General features: G+C 44.3%; 1 non-coding gene across 1 annotated transcript; it reads right to left on the bottom strand.

The window, feature by feature from the left end:
- Positions 1-8,021: 8,021 nt before the first annotated feature.
- On the bottom strand, positions 8,022-8,238 carry LOC131703413 (small nucleolar RNA U3). Its single transcript, XR_009309871.1, has one exon. It is a non-coding gene; the product is annotated as a small nucleolar RNA U3 (small nucleolar RNA).
- Between the last annotated feature and the right edge of the window lie 9,642 nt (positions 8,239-17,880).

The following is a 17,880-nucleotide window of genomic DNA, read 5'->3' as shown; positions in this document are numbered from 1 at the left end:
ATTGATCTCCATAGTAACATTGCTCTAGCAGGTTTGTTATTGATCTCCATAGTCACATTGCTCTAGTGGGTTTGTTATTGATCTCCATAGTAACATTGCTCTAGCGGGTTTGTTATTGATCTCCATAGTAACATTGCTCTAGCGGGTTTGTTACTGATCTCCATAGTAACATTGCTCTAGCGGGTTTGTTATTGATCTCCATAGTAACATTGCTCTAGCGGGTTTCTTATTGATCTCCATAGTAACATTGCTCTAACAGGTTTGTTATTGATCTCCAATGTAACATTGCTCTAGCAGGTTTGTTATTGATCTCCATAGTCACATTGCTCTAGCAGGTTTGTTATTGATCTCCATAGTAACATTGCTCTACCTGGTTTGTTATTGATCTCCATAGTAACATTGCTCTAGCAGGTTTGTTATTGATCTCCATAGTAACATTGCTCTAGTGGGTTTGTTATTGATCTCCATAGTCACATTGCTCTAGCGGGTTTGTTATTGATCTCCATAGTAACATTGCTCTAGCGGGTTTGTTATTGATCTCCATAGTAACATTGCTCTAGCAGGTTTGTTATTGATCTCCATAGTAACATTGCTCTAGCAGGTTTGTTATTGATCTCCATAGTAACATTGCTCTAGCAGGTTTGTTATTGATCTCCATAGTAACGTTGCTCTAGCGGGTTTGTTATTGATCTCCATAGTAACATTGCTCTAGCGGGTTTGTTATTGATCTCCATAGTAACATTGCTCTAGCGGGTTTGTTATTGATCTCCATAGTAACATTGCTCTAGCAGGTTTGTTATTGATCTCCATAGTCACATTGCTCTAGCGGGTTTGTTATTGATCTCCATAGTAACATTGCTCTAGCGGGTTTGTTATTGATCTCCATAGTAACATTGCTCTAGTGGGTTTGTTATTGATCTCCATAGTAACATTGCTCTAGCGGGTTTGTTATTGATCTCCATAGTAACATTGCTCTACCTGGTTTGTTATTGATCTCCATAGTAACATTGCTCTAGCAGGTTTGTTATTGATCTCCATAGTAACATTGCTCTAGTGGGTTTGTTATTGATCTCCATGGTAACATTGCTCTAGCGGGTTTGTTATTGATCTCCATAGTCACATTGCTCTAGCGGGTTTGTTATTGATCTCCATAGTCACATTGCTCTAGCGGGTTTGTTATTGATCTCCATAGTAACTTTGCTCTAGCGGGTTTGTTATTGATCTCCATAGTCACATTGCTCTAGCGGGTTTGTTATTGATCTCCATAGTAACATTGCTCTAGCGGGTTTGTTATTGATCTCCATAGTAACATTGCTCTAGCGGGTTTGTTATTGATCTCCATGGTAACATTGCTCTAGCGGGTTTGTTATTGATCTCCATAGTCACATTGCTCTAGCGGGTTTGTTATTGATCTCCATAGTAACATTGCTCTAGCGGGTTTGTTATTGATCTCCATAGTAACATTGCTCTAGCAGGTTTGTTATTGATCTCCATAGTAACATTGCTCTAGCGGGTTTGTTATTGATCTCCATAGTAACATTGCTCTAGCAGGTTTGTTATTGATCTCCATAGTAACGTTGCTCTAGCAGGTTTGTTATTGATCTCCATAGTAACATTGCTCTAGCGGGTTTGTTATTGATCTCCATAGTAACATATTAGTGGTCCTTTAATGCAAACATGTAATTCATTTTCTCACATATTTTTTCTTTCATTCTGTGTACATCATGTTACTTGATAACAATATGACTAACTGAAGGAACACAGCCTCTACTAGATCAACTACGTTTTCATTAAAAATGACAACTTCATTAAGGTCATTTAAAAAAAATGTTTTTAAGATGTTGCAGTTAAGTAAAGATATGGGGCTTGTTTGGTTATTATTCCTGCCAATTGGTTGATTTAGCGGTGACTTCAAACACCAGGTCTGTTCCAGACTGGAGCCGGGTTGAAAACAATCCCAGCAGGAGTACTGTGTATGCAAGGTTTTAGGTTTGCTTACTGCAAAAATCTTTCATAGTGTGTCATTTCCGCACAGTAGTAATGACCTGTTTGGTTCTGCCTCTCACCGTGGGGGTGTGTCCATGGATCCTTGTCATAATGGCACACCCACCAGACAGTTCAAGAACCAATCAATCCTTGGCTATGATTCCCTGGAAACAAAAAATAACTGATAGTGTGCCATGGGTGCAGGTGTTTGTTACTCCACATGCATTCAAGAATCCAGTGATGAGGCTGTCCCTATTACAAAGAACTGTGCTGATGAGTTTGAAGTATTCTTTATCTTGTAGTTTTACTCACCATGAGCCATAGGAAACCCCAGTTTCTTCCCAACATATTTGCAGAACTTGACCCACCCGTTAATCGCAAATTAGAAGCCCAGTATTAATGGCAGGTTCCCTCTGGGGTAGAAGGAATAACCTTCTGACAAACAAAAAAGACGCCATCAGTACCAGGTTTGTAATTTGCGATTAGCAGGTGGGTCAAAGTTTTGATTTGGTCCAGGCCCTAGTTTGTATTTTATTCTGTTTTAGAAAAAGTGTTGGTAAAAGTGAATTTATTTTAAACCCTTTGTAAATATAGGCCTAAATCTCCAGTATACAGTAGTTGAGAAAGATGCTATTTCTGGTTTAAAGACCAATCAAAATGTAAAATAGTCATTGTAATGAATCTAAAGCTGTCCACTCAGAATTGCAGAACTAGAAGTACTGTACATTGCGTTCAGTTACTATGTCAGGGACATGCTGAATGAGAGCAGTGGCTTCTAGATGTTCCCCGACACACCATAACTGGGGCTTTAAGTGTTCAGTTTTTATTTGTGAGCATGTGATGTCCCTTTAGAGTACACTGCAGTGCAGTATTCAGCATGATAATATAAGAATTCATGATGAATACTAATTTCTGTAATGTTCAGGGATTTTTATTCTATGTCTGCAATTCATGATTACGGCTTCTGGTTTTTCGTTTTTTTATTTTTAATCACCCTGTGATGTCCCTTTAAACCTATTTTGAGCTTCCTAAATCAAACTCTAATTACCAAAGGAACTTGCTTCCTTTTACCCTTCTATATCTTGAGTTAACAAACAACGTGGCCTCTGCCATTGCCAATCCACTATAAACTGGGGCCCACCTAAATATCAGTGCCTGGCTTTACAGGTCTGCATGAACCACTTAGAAATGTTCCACAAATTGAGTTTGCACTTGCAAAGTGGGCAAGAGTGGTGAATAAATGATCAAACAACCAAGCAGGAGGCATTTAAAAATCACAGCTGTATTGTAGTATGTTTGTTTAACACTGTGCTTTAAATAGTGCCACTCAAACATGTCACCTGACAAGCATGGATTTCCAGATGAGATGATCTTGTGTAAATGCTCTCTGCGAATGGAAAGCACATTTTCCTGAGCTGTCTGTGAAAACAGCAAGAGGACACTACGCATGGCTCATTTGCATATCAACCTCCTCCATTTGCCTTCATTTCCACGACGCTGGGTGACACCATGGAAACCTGGAAAGTATATGGCCATTTGTCTTTTGTCTTGAGCACAATGTCTGCAGTAAATTAGAAGACATATGCTAGCTATAATACAGTGATGGTCAAAGTCAAATGATGATTTTTATTCTGGATCTTGTTATTTCCAGGTTGGTGTTTGAGAGAATCCAAGGGACCAGCTTGAGTTCAAGGCTGCAGGACCACACAAGCACTTGGCATTAGCTATTTACTGCTCCACGTCCCTTTTCATCCTGTAACAGGGTCAAGAATGCCCTGTTCAAATTGATTTTACACTTGTATGTTATTATTTTTATAAAATTATTGTATGATTTGATTAGTGCATGCTTTGTGTTGTCTGACACTTTTTGATAATTGGCTTCTCCACCTGCTTCCCTATGTTTGCCCTGTTGAGCAAATAATAATTGAATTATTGATCAATTTACGCACCTGAATATAAGTAGCACATGTTTTTACAAATGGGATGGCCATCCTGGTGTTGGTGTGTCTGTGCAGGAGTGGGAACGCAGTGTTTGGAGCGGGGGATGATGAGTGAGAGAGACTGAAACGGATCAGTAAATGGAGCATCCCGACAGTAAGTATTGGGCTGATGGTATGCCGATGTGGAATAATGAGTGTCAACGGCCGAGTGTTTTTTAGTCTATTTGGTAGTCGATTGGAGTTTAAGAAGTGCACAGAATAGGTTATATTGCGATGATGGTTTCTCTCTCGCTCTCTCTCTGTGTGTTCCCTCCCCCGCACGGACATTGTGTGGTGTGGGTATTTGTACTTTTATACCGCGGTATTGTTTTTATTATGTTTTACTGTGTTTTTGAATGTGTATCTTCACTGTATTGCTGGGTAGCAGAGTTGTTGTATTTGCAGCTTAATCCATGACCTCATTCATGTGAACCTTGTTTAACTGCTTGAAATCTTGCTACCTGTTAATAGTTGAATGGAATTGTTGTTTTATAATCAGTACCATTTGAAACTAGGTGTTGCTATTGGAAGTTTACAATAAACAAATGCTTGTTAAAATGTATCTGTGATTTTCTTGGTGACCTTGTTACTACATTCTTAGATCTGTTATCTGAATAAAAAGAACCTAAAGGATCTTCTGTAATCTGTTCGGTGCCTTATTGCACTGAACTGGCGTAGTCAGGCTACATTTATACTTTTACATTCAACACTTGCTGCATCTTGTGATATTTTGTAATTAAAGGCAGGTTTGTGGTGTGTTTTTACTCTTCAGTGACCGTGGAGGTGTTACACCTGCCTGCCTCCTTTGCAGTGTAAAGTATATCAAACGTGTTCTTAAAATCTGATGAAGATTCCCATTTGAATCGTAAGTATTTTGTTTCTATTGTAGCTATTTACACACACTGCTCTGTTGGGCTCCCAGGTTGTTATCTAACAAAACGACGTATGTTGTCCTGCCATAATATTTTACATAGACTTTACTGCCCCGTGTTGCTTTCATCTTAGATGTGATCTCAGGTTCTGCTCCCTCGATCACGTTCTGCAGCATCTCATCTTGCTAATCACTCCCATATGCTTTGGTCGGCTAACAGTTTGGTCGCTGTGGCGCAATCGGTTAGCGCGTTTGGCTATTACCCGAAAGTTTGGTGGTTTTTGTTGATCGCCTTTTTGTCAATCCAGTAAACCTGTGTATTATAAGAAACGTTCAACAGCTCGGAAACACCGTAATAGAATCCTGACAAGCTGCGTCTGTTACAGTAGAAAACCGCATTATTTATTTCAGCACAGACTAGGGTTGTCTTGTATCAAGGCCCGATTGGGTTTATTACGCACATACCAACTGTTGCTCCATGAAAGATGTAATATTATTATTATTATTATTATTTATTTCTTAGCAGACGCCCTTATCCAGGGCGACTTACAATCGCAAGCAAATACATTCAAGTGTTACAATACAAGTCATACAATAAGAGCAAGAAATACAATAATTTTTTTTTCAAGTGTGACAAACCACAATTCAATAATACAGCAGATAATAGTGAGAGTTACATCAGGATATGATTAAGTGCAAAATACTACAGGTTAAACAGTTGGCAGATTACAATATTCTGAAGTACAGGATTAAATGTAGTAAAATAAGGGGCAGATAAGAGCAAAATAAAGCATATTTAAATGAAGGGTGATAGTGTCCCAGGATACAACAGAGAAGTTCTACAGGTGCTGTTTGAAGAGGTGAGTCTTAAGGAGGCGCCGGAATGTGGTCAGGGACTGGGCAGTCCTGACATCTGTAGGGAGGTCATTCCACCACTGCGGAGCAAGGGTGGAGAAGGAGCGGGCTCGGGAGGCAGGGGAGCATAGCGGAGGTAGAGCCAGTCTTCTAGTGCAGGCGGAGCGGAGAGGTCGAGTGGGGGTGTAGGGAGAGATGAGGGTCTGGAGGTAGCTGGGTGCAGTCTGGTCAAGGCATCTGTAGGCTAGTACAAGAGTCTTGAACTGGATGCGAGCGGTGATCGGGAGCCAGTGGAGCGAGCGGAGTAGTGGAGTAGCGTGGGCGAAGCGAGGCAGAGAGAACACCAGGCGGGCAGCAGAGTTCTGGATGAGCTGGAGCGGACGGGTGGCGGACGCAGGGAGGCCAACCAGGAGGGAGTTGCAGTAGTCTAGGCGGGAGAGTACCAGGGCCTGGACCAGGAGCTGGGTAGCGTAGTTGGTGAGGAAGGGTCGGATTCTTCGGATGTTGCTCAGGAAGAATCGGCAAGTGCGTGCCAGAGTGGAGATGTGCTGGGAATAAGAGAGGCAGGGGTCCAGGGTGACTCCAAGGTTCTTAGCAGAGGAAGAGGGAGAGAGTGTGGTAGATTCCAGAGGAACAGAGATAGAGAGATCAGAAGAGGGGGAGGAGGAGGGAAAGAAAAGGAGGTCAGATTTAGAGAGGTTGAGTTTGAGGTGATGCGAGTGCATCCAGGAGGAAATAGCAGACAGGCAGGTAGAGATACGGGAGGAGATGGTGGAGTCAGAGGTGGGGAAGGAGAGGAAAATCTGAGCATCATCAGCATAGAAATGGTATGAGAAACCATAGGATGCGATGAGGGGGCCCAGGGAGCGGGTGTAGAGAGAGAACAGGAGAGGACCCAAGACTGACCCTTGGGGGACTCCAGTTAAGTGAGGGTGAGGTGCGGAGGTTGCTCCACGCCAGGTTACCTGGTAAGTGTGGTTGGAGAGGTAGGAGGAGAACCAGGCCAGAGCAGTGCCAGAGATCCCCAGGTCAGCAAGAGATGAAAGTAGAATAGAGTGATCAACAGTGTAATAACAACTGTAATAACAACTGTACAAAAAGAAACGGATTGAAGCCAACCCAAAAAAGTAAGATTATTTATTTCAATATCGTTATAGCTATAAACGATGCACGCATTTTACAATAGCAATTGCTATATGACAGTGAACAATAAGTAATTTTGTTGCAGTACTGTATACAATGTGAACAGAATCAGACATTGCTCCACTGCTTCAAAGAAACATCTTCAACTTGTATTTAAAAAGGACGCCCAACGTGGGGCTCGAACCCACGACGCTGAGATTAAGAGTCTCATGCTCTACCGACTGAGCTAGCGCGGCTGTCTTGTGAAACCGACTGAGCTATTAATAATCCACTGAACAGTAGCTTTATTATAATGAAAACAGAATACACATGACCACAGTTCTGTATCAAAATTAAATCGTAAGTATTTGGTTTCCATTGTAGCTATTTAAACACACTGCTCTGAATGTTATCTAACAAAACGACGTAAATTGTGCTGCCATAATGGATTACATAGACTTTCCTTCCCCGTGTTGCTTTCTTCTTAGATGTGGTCTCAGGTTCGACTGAGTACTGCTCCCTCGATCATGTTCTGCAGCATCTCGCCTTGCTAATCACAGTACACTGCGATCCTCCGAATTCTGACGCTGCAGTAAATCACCTGGTGTGTGCGTGAACTTATTCTTTTTCTGTTTATATTAAGGAGGGCGACCTGTTTCGTCGCATTCTATATGGGATCACAAGGACACTCCTCTTACAGAAAGAAAATATACGGCAAACAGAGCGATCGCTTCACGGTTAGAAACAAATCAGAACAGTCTGTTAGCAAATTAACTTCATGAAAAAAAACACACAGGCATTACATAAATGTTACAGATATGTTTCGTAGACAAAAAAGTTGTAACATAATTGAGTATATTTGTAAACAATCCGCCAGTAACAGTGATTATCTCACATTATCTCTAGTTTCAAACGCATTATCACAGCCGGCACAATTACGACATGGAAAAAATCCAGTGTATTTGTCCAGTACACCGAGATCTCTCGAACGTTTCAATGAGTCACCCCTTAATAAACACTGTCCGTGTTCATTTCTGTGTATATGACATTGTCTATACACAATACCTGTCATATAAGCCTATTGGTATCAAACCGATCACAATTAATGTGATCCGTGTTTTCAGGCAGATTGATAGTTTTAATCAGTCGTCGAAAAAGCAGCAGTGCTTTGCAACTGTAGTTCGTCTTGCGTACCTTTTGGTAAGATACCCACTCAGAACGTGTCCGCTTCCTCCATCCCCCTAAGGAACACTGGAGAGGTCATCAATAACAGCGAGCAGTTGGCCAAAAACAACACTCACTGTCTCCGTCACGCTGAAAAGTGAACACTCTCACTCTTCCTCGTGGATAGAGAGTCCAAACCACTTTAAAAAACGCATTTCGCTAGCAAATCGCTATAGAAATGATCCCTGAAAGTATTGTTTTATGGGCAAGTGGCCGACCGTCTCCCTCCAACTCTGAGTGGCACCGGTAGCTGTGCCGCTGACAAATTAACAGGAACTTTCATATAATGCAATTGCTGTTGCCCAGTGAGGTGTTACAACAACATTTCAAACTCATTCCAGACTGCAGGCGGTTAAAAGCTTAATTGGGTTCAAGTTTCTCGTATGATTTAAAAAGTAGGAGCCAGTTGCCTCATTTGCATTGTCTGCCTTCCTCCTTTGCACTGTGAAGTCTATCAAATTTGTGCTTAAAATCTGAACACGATTCCCATTTGAATCGTGTATATTTGGTTTCCATTTTAGCTATATGCATACACACTGTTCTGTTGAGCTCCCAGGGTGTTATCTAATAAAACACCATAATCGGTTAGCACGTTCGGTTGTTAACCGAAATGTTGGTGTTTCAAGCCCACGCAAGGATGATGCATTTTGCATTTCTTAATAGCATTAGAAAATGGCACTATAATACGTTTTTATTTCATCCAATTACACTGAAGAAAAAATGTGCTGTTTTTTTTTAATTAAAAAAATTAATTAAAAAAAAAAAAAAACCCTAGTCGTGCTGTTTGCAAAAACCCGGAATCGAAGCAGGAACCGTTACAGCCTAACACTCGCCCAGCTGAGCTATTTCAACTTAACGCGATTTTTCTATCGAGACAGCATTCTTTTCGTCAATCGCCTTTTTGTCAAGCCAGTAAACCTGCATGTAATGAGAAACGTTCAACAGTTCGGAAACACCACAATAGAATCTAATGCCTTTGCAAATGTGTTTCCAAACTGTTAGTTTTTCTCCCAAATGCGGTTTCTCAAAAAATGGTTTTGCCTACTTTTTATTATTATTATTACTTTTTCTAGAGTAAGACCAAAAGGCAAACATCCAGGAAATAGTTAAACACTGCTACAGCGCTTGAACTGTCCCAACAAACGTTTAGCTCTAAAACGTGTACATTAAAAATCTATTAACATCTTTAACACAATCATCTGTTTTCCAATAGCGGTTAATCCACATGGTGATCAATAAAGTGAATGCTGGCTTTGTTCACATATTGGCAAGATGTTTTCACGATTCACGCATATTCTGAAGAAGCACACTAGAATATGGTAATGAAAGGACAGGAAAAAAACTGCTTTATTGGCTCTGGTCTTGTAGCGTCACCTTGATTACTGTCCGTAAGAAAGTGGCATTAATCAAAAACCTAATTATGTAAGGTTCCCAATGTGCAAATACGCAGCATATTTAAACTTCTTCACAATCTTAAATCTTCCCACATGAATGTCAAATACGTACTGACAAGTACGGCCCTTTCCCAATGTAACACTCTGCTGTTTTTGAACACCAACGATGGCTTGGATATTATGTATTAAACCACGATACTATTGTTCCCACTTTCTTTCGTACTACCAAATGTGTGATGCGTGTCAGCCCTTGTGGCCTAATGGCTAAAGCACTGGCCTCCTAAGCCAGGTATTGTGAGTTCGATTCAAATCTGCTGTGTGATTTTGTTATAGGAGGCTGCGTGGTCCAGTGGTTAAAGATAAAGGGCTTGTAACCAGGAGGTCCCCCGGTACAAATCCCACCTCAGCCACTGACTCATTGTGTGACCCTGAGCAAGTCACGTAACTTTCTTGTGCTCCGTTTTCAGGTGAGATGTAACTGTAAGTGACTCTGCAGCTGATGCATAGTTCACACACCCTAGTCTCTGTAAGTCGCCATGTATAATAAAAACGAACATAATTATGGTGTAACAGAGGACAGGGACCTCTTCAGGCTAGACTAGTTCTTTTGGTGAAGTTGAACAGATGCCTAAGGATAGGCTCACGGTCAGATGAGTAGACACGGGGAGACAGGTACTTCCAGAACGTGTGGGTTTATTCAGAACGTGCATCAAGTAAACAATCCGTGTTTATAATCACCAACGAGGAGATAATATTATCCGTGTTATACTAGTATCTGTGTTATACTAGTATCTGGGTAATGCTAGTATCTGTGGTCTGTAATAAACAAGAAACAACGATTTCTATAAACCCTGCTTGTTCCAATAAACAAGGAATTAAGTAAACTAAGGAAACATTGCGATTGGCAGAGTGAATATGCATGAGCTTACTATGCTATGTTTACAATCATTAAACTTAAATCTTACGTATAAATACTGATATCAACTTAAACAGAAATGATGATGAAATACTTATAACTAAGATTATTACTTACATTTCGGCACTGACGCACAGATAGATGGATTATTCGTGTAAGAAAGGGCTTGCTTACTCTCAGCCGTCTATGACAATACAGAAAAAACGACTATCTAAGCTGACTCATAAGGAAACTGTCTCACTAAGATGACGTGTATAAAGAGAACAATATAACATTCATGAACACTAGAGGGCAGCATTTAGCCGTAAATCAAAGACTTTCTAACACAGCCGCCCCCAAATTTGTATAGAAAATTTGCAAGTCAGGAGGAAAGTCTCTGGCTGTTCAGTTGGTCTGGATATCCTCATCCTCTTCCTTGAGAAAGGGAAGCCGGATCAATCTGGCTACTGGACGGATGTAGGCCCGGTCCCGGACCTGGACTTTGGCTGTTCGGATGCGACCATCTCGTCCTCGGTGGGTCTCTGTAACCTTGCCGGTCGGCCACAGAGCACGAGGTAGCTGGGGGTCGACGATCATGACAACCTGGTCAACTGTCAAGTCTTTGCAGTCCTTGTGCCACTTCTGGCGTACCTGAAGATCTGGGAGATAATGTCTTACAAACTTGGCCCAAAAGTGGTCTGCAAGAATCTGGCTGTGGCGCCAACGGCGTCGGCCTAACAGATCGTTTGATGGGTATATCACCTGAGGAAGGGATGCGTCCCGACGTCCCATTAGAAGCACATTGGGAGTAATCGGATCCGGATCAGCTACATCTGAAGACACGTAGCCAAGGGGCTTAGAATTCAGAATCCCTTCAACTTCGATGAGGACGGTGCATAGAACAGGCTCAGTCACAGTACGGTCACCAAGCACCACGCGCAGAGCATTCTTCACCGACTTAATCTCACGTTCCCAGGTTCCACCGAAGTGCGGAGCGTTTGGCGGGTTGAATCGGAAGGTCACTTTCTGATCGGCAAGCTGCTGTTTAAGTGAAGGCTCCATGCTGGCGATAGCCTCTTGTAGTTCATTATCTCCACCACGAAAGTTGGTGCCTCGATCAGAAAGGATTTCAAAGGGCTTGCCCCGTCGAGAGACGAAGCGTCGGAATGCCATCAGGAAGGCATCCGTGTCGAGGTTCTCCAAGAGGTCAAGGTGGACGCAACGGGTCGTTAGGCACTTGAATATAATGCCCCAGCGTTTCTCTGTTCTCCGACCAATTTTGATGGTGAAAGGACCGAAGCAGTCTACTCCTGTAGACCAGAAAGGGGGCTTATAAAGGCGTAAGCGTGCAGGAGGCAAGTCTGCCATTTTCGGCACTTCAGGGTTGGCGCGCCACCTACGGCATTGTTGGCAGGTGTATTGGTGTCGGCGGATGGCCTCTCGGCTGCGTAGTATCCAATACTTACGCCTGATTTCAGCAAGGACTCGTTCTGGTCCAGGGTGGAGAAGCCTTTCATCGTAGTCTTGTATGAGGAGCTTTGTTATTGGATGGCTCGGGTCCAACACAATGGGATGGATTGAATCTGGGTCCAGGCCCTCAGCTTGGCGTAGCCTACCCCCTACTCTAATGAGTCTGAGGCACTGGTCATACTCGGGTGAAAGAGTCCATAGACGGCTATTTGCTGGTATATCTTTGCCTGTCTCAAGGGCATTCAACTCCCCTGAAAAGCTATCTGCCTGAACTTGCTGTAAGAGGAGGATCTCGGCCTCCATCCGGCGTTCAGCTGTCTGTGTGGAACTTGTATCGCTGCTGGCCGCCCCATCAAGGGACTGCTGTGTGGCTACGATCAGGTCATTCCAGGTGCTGAACTGACTAGGATTGGGAAGGTTGATAGACTGTTGTATGGAGACATTTCCACAGAACACTGCTTTCTTCAATTCAGCGGGATCCTCTCCATACTCCGCGGATGGTATTGACGGCCATTTCTCTGGTGGCTGAGACAGAAAAGGAGGACCATGTCTCCAGCGGTTGTGCTGACCTAGTTCTCGCAGGGATTTACCTCGTGTTATGTCGTCTGCCGGATTATTGGCCGTGTCCACGTAACGCCATTTTCTGACATCGGTGAGATTCTGAATCTCTGACACTCGGGTGCCTACAAATACCTTGTACCTGCAGGAGTCAGATTTCAGCCAGGTGAGGACAGTTGTGGAGTCGCTCCATAAAAGCACCTGTGTGATAGGCAGAGTCAGTTCTGTGCAGAGCATTTGGGCGAGCTGGGCTCCGGTGAGCGCTGCGCAGAGTTCAAGGCGTGGCATGGAAAGCTGGTGTTTGGGAGCTACACGGGATCTAGCCATGATGAAGCTGACGTGGATGTGGCCATAATTGTCTTCCTTGCGAAGGTAAGCAACTGAGCCATATATGCGCTCAGCAGCGTCACAGAAGATATGAAGATCCCTCTTTGAGGTTGATACGTTGGCACAAGGTGGGATGTAGCACCTTGGCATTGTAACTCTCGGTAGGTCACTGAGCTCACTCTCCCAGGTAAGCCATCGCTCCAGCAGACTCTGAGGTTTGATAGGATCATCCCAACCTCTTTCTGTCTTCCATAGATCTTGGACGAGTACCTTGGCTCTGGCTGTATATGGAGTGATATAACCAAGGGGGTCATATTGACTGGCGAGAACCTTATAAATATTCCTCATGGTTGGCTCTGGGTACTCTACTGGGCGGTGTTTATAGCCTATCTCATCTGTACTGCAGTTCCAGCGTAGCCCAAGAGTAGGTTCTTGGGGGTCCCCGCTGCTCTGAGAGAGCCACAATTCACAGCTTTCAGATCTCGTTTCGGGAGGTAGGTGTTCGACTACAGAGGGCAAGTTGCTGGCCCACTGTCTGATTTCAAAGCCGCCGGATGACAGTTGATTGCGCATCTTGTCAATGAGCTGTTTAGCGGCAGCTGCCGTAGTCAAACTTTGTAAGCAGTTGTCGACATAGAAGGCCTTGTCGATGGAGTCTAGGACATCTTCATTTCCATCACTGTTGTCATGTGCGTGCTTACGTAAGGCGAAAGTGGCACAGCAGGGGCTGCAGGTAGTGCCAAAGGGCAAGACTTGCCATTCGTAGACATTTGGGGGTTTGTCCCGTTCCATGCCTCTCCAAATGAATCTGAGCAGCGGCTTGTCTGCAGGCAGGAGGCGTACCTGGTGAAACATAGCTTTTATGTCACCACAGATTGCGACTTTGTGTTGTCTGAATCTGAGTAGTACTCCTAGCAGGGATGGACCGAGGGTAGGTCCCGGGAGCAGATGATTATTCAGCACTAGACCATCATGTTGGTAGGAGCAGTTGAACACCAGTCGGTTCTTGCCATTGTGCTGCACTACGTGATGCGGGAAATACCAAGATTCTTCTGAAGCTTCAACTTCTTCTTGACTCAGTATCTTTACATACCCTGCATCTACTAGCTGTTGGATTAGTTGGTTATGAACTTGAGCAAGTTGTGGATCCTTTGCAAGGCGTCGCTCCGTGCGTCGAAGGTTGGGGAGTACCGCCTCCTTCGTTGCTTGGAAGTGGGGGCTGTCTTGGACTCGAAGTAATGGTGTGGCGTAGCGCTGTACTCCTTTTTCGTCCACTCTAATGGTCTTTGCCTCCAGTAGTTCTATAGCCTGCTGATCTTGCTTTGATCGGGTTGCATGTTTCTCATTAATGAATGGTAGGGTGTCCACCTGCCAGAGTCTCTCAACATTCTTCAGCAGATCAGATGTTGAAGGCATAATAGCCGTCAGCAAACATTGCTGTTCACTGGTTTGTTGCTTGAGAAAACTAGCAGGACCCTGTAGCGCCCAGCCTAGGTTGGTACAAACTGCAACTGGAGCCCCAGGCGGGCCTAAATTCACTGGCTTTATGGGTATTACCAGATGTGGGAAGTCTGAACCAATTAGGACCATCGGATGAGCCTTGTCTATCTGGGGTAATGGGAGCCCACGAAGATGAGGGTAGCGCTTCTGTAGGACATTAGTTGGGTAAGAATACTCTGAAAGACCGAGAGTATCCGCTGTGAAGGCATGATGTATCTTGTACTTCGTGTTGGGATCATCAGCAGGGGATATGTCAAACGTGACTGAAGCACCACGAACTTGTACAATGTCCTGTCGCACTGTTCGGAGTGTCATCGTTTCTGGTTGTTTTTTTAACTTGAGCTGTTGGACTGCTGGAGTCAAGACGACTGTCCTCTCGGATCCATCATCCTGTACAGCATAAGTTTCGACGGTTTGGCCTGCATGGTGTAGAAGCACTTTCACCACCTTCAGCATCACATTGTGAGGGCGGTTTGGCCGGTCGAAGTAGATAGTTTCAGGCTCGATGCCAGTCATAAGAACGTTCTTGCATCCTTTCTGAACAGCATCATGCAGGACAGTAAGGTGCAGCTCCTTACATGTGTTGCAAGGCTTCTTGAGGGTGCAAAACTCTGGAGAGTGTGATCGTCCACATCTCCAACAGCGTTCTTTCTCTGTAATCCACTTGATAATCTGTTCCGTGGAGAGCTTCTTGAACTCTGCACATGCATTGAGATAGTGTTCACTATTATCGCAACGGGGGCAGTATGGTTTCGGCTTGTCTTTCCTCTTTGTAGGTGATATCGGACTGGTTGAGGAGCGTGACGTTGGATTGGCTGGCATGGACTCTGTATTGTAGTACACTGATGTTGGTTGCTGTTTCTTCTTGAATGTACAGCATTGCTCCTTCTTATCTGGCTTTTGGGTCTCTCCCTTATAGAGGACGGCTGCCCGGTTAGAGATTCGTTTAGCGCGTGACTTGGTCTGCAGCCAGGCGGACAAGTCACAGAGAGTGTAAGTTTGGTCTGCATCAGCTCTCAGTATGCCACGGTTGATGCAGTACTCCACGAATCCATCACGGTAGCTTGCAGGTAGCTTGCTCATGAGTCGGTCGACGTGTGAGCCGCACTTTAGTTCGTATCCATTCTCTCCTTCGAGAGATTGCAGCATGCCAACCAGGGAGTGCACCGCTAGAGCGAAGTCATCAAAGTCTTCAGCGTCTCCAAACTTAATTGGTGGAGCATTCATGATGGTACCTATCTCACACTGAACAAGTTGACGTGGCTGCCCATATTTATCCTTCAGGGCCTGGAGTGCAGCAGTGTATGGCTTGGGGTCGTGCATATAAGCCTTGGCTAACTTGTATGCACTGGGGAGTTTTAGGCGACCTAACAGCACTTGGTACTTGTACTGCTCGGTGAGGTGACTATGGTTGTACATAAGGCTGTCTAGTGCCATCTTGAGGAGGGCAAAGTCACTCTCTTTACCATTCTCGAAGTAGGGAAGGGTAGGCTTCGGTATACCATGTGAGGAGGCAATTAGCAGGTCCATCAGGTTTGGTGCAGGAAGTACCCCAGGTGGATACATAGGTTGCATGTATGGTGATGCTGCTGGTAATGCCTGGTAGGCTACCGATGAACAGGGTGTTTCTCCTACTGAGGGGTGAAGAGGCGTATTGACAGGGTGAGGCTGTTGTAGGTTAGCTGCTCCAGGTATAAACGATGAGACTGTGTCATGGACAGCAGGTGGTAAGTTGGCTGGAGAAGCCTGATTGACTAGGTAAATAGGTACTGATCCCGTAGGTAGCACATTGTGGCCCGGGTCAGTCCCTGTGGTGGTGGGTGCTTGCCATATTGGACTTTGGATAGGTTGGGAAGGCTGGGCGACCGCAGAACTGTCTGTGGTGCAGTCCCATTGCAGTGATAGGCCTACAGCCTTGGGCTGACTGGCTGGAGGGTAGGGCGTTGCCTCAGCGTTCAGAGTGCTCTGTTGGGCATTAGAACCAGTCTTGGTCTGCTGGGGGCCTGTAGGAGGCATTGCAGTGTTGCTCACTGAAGTAATGGTAAGCTGTTCTGCACCGGCATCACCTGAAAGTGACGTGATGCCCTCACTTTGTTCATTTTCTTTGATGAATGATGTAATCATCTGAGCTTCTTCTAGTTGTCTTTCTACCTTCCTGAGGCGCCGTTGTCTCCACAGTTGTTGTGTAATCATTTCTCTCTGTCGGAGGGCCTCACAGGCTTGATAATCTAGTTGTCTGTATTGTTCATCAGCCCTGTTGTCCTCAGCTATCTGACGTTTCAGCTCTTCCAGTTCGGCTCGTTTTTGTTCTTCCCGGAGAATGGCTGACTGTGAATCCCTGAGTGATGTGCTTGAGGCATGGCTGCGTGCGGTGCGTGAGCTGAGCTGTGTGATACGGCTGCTTCGCTGAGATGCGATATCAAACTTTCTGCTCTGGCATGAGCGTGATCTGCTTTGGGTGCTTGCCTCGCTCTGTGGTGCTCGGGCATGTTGTGTGGTGATGGGTGCCCGTGACGGGTGGTATCCCATGTCATAGTCTGAAAGGTATTGCGGAATTTGTCTCTCCCGGGGGATACGGGCACACACTGATGGCTGGCTGCCTGTACTGACGGTTGGGCCCAGTGGTTGGGATATTGTCACTGTACAGACAGTCGGGGTGTCCACTACGGTGGTGGTGGCAACAGCAGGATAAGGTAGGCTGGTAGTTAATGGGTTAACTGGGTTCACAGCACTGGAGATATCCATGCTGTCTGCACTGGCGCCGTGGGTGACAGGATTAGGTCCATCAGCATTTTGCTTGTTATCCATTTTATACTTAGGTCAGTCTGTTCAGTAAGATCCGGCTCGAAGGACCATGTAACAGAGGACAGGGACCTCTTCAGGCTAGACTAGTTCTTTTGGTGAAGTTGAACAGATGCCTAAGGATAGGCTCACGGTCAGATGAGTAGACACGGGGAGACAGGTACTTCCAGAACGTGTGGGTTTATTCAGAACGTGCATCAAGTAAACAATCCGTGTTTATAATCACCAACGAGGAGATAATATTATCCGTGTTATACTAGTATCTGTGTTATACTAGTATCTGGGTAATGCTAGTATCTGTGGTCTGTAATAAACAAGAAACAACGATTTCTATAAACCCTGCTTGTTCCAATAAACAAGGAATTAAGTAAACTAAGGAAACATTGCGATTGGCAGAGTGAATATGCATGAGCTTACTATGCTATGTTTACAATCATTAAACTTAAATCTTACGTATAAATACTGATATCAACTTAAACAGAAATGATGATGAAATACTTATAACTAAGATTATTACTTACATTTCGGCACTGACGCACAGATAGATGGATTATTCGTGTAAGAAAGGGCTTGCTTACTCTCAGCCGTCTATGACAATACAGAAAAAACGACTATCTAAGCTGACTCATAAGGAAACTGTCTCACTAAGATGACGTGTATAAAGAGAACAATATAACATTCAAGAACACTAGAGGGCAGCATTTAGCCGTAAATCAAAGACTTTCTAACAATGGTATGTTTTATTAGCATGTGATATTTTGTAGATCTTGTTATCTGCTAAGTCCGCTCACGCTTTCCAGAACGTGCTCGAGTGCTCTGGCAGCAGCCATGAAGCAAGTCAATTTTTCCGTTGAAATAAATAACTACTCTGTTTTTGTGGATGGGGGTGTTTTTTGA

The sequence above is a fragment of the Acipenser ruthenus genome, chromosome 32 (genome assembly GCF_902713425.1).
Source record: "Acipenser ruthenus chromosome 32, fAciRut3.2 maternal haplotype, whole genome shotgun sequence".
Taxonomy (NCBI): Eukaryota; Metazoa; Chordata; class Actinopteri; order Acipenseriformes; family Acipenseridae; genus Acipenser; species Acipenser ruthenus.
This window is presented reverse-complemented; position numbering and strand designations above follow the sequence as displayed.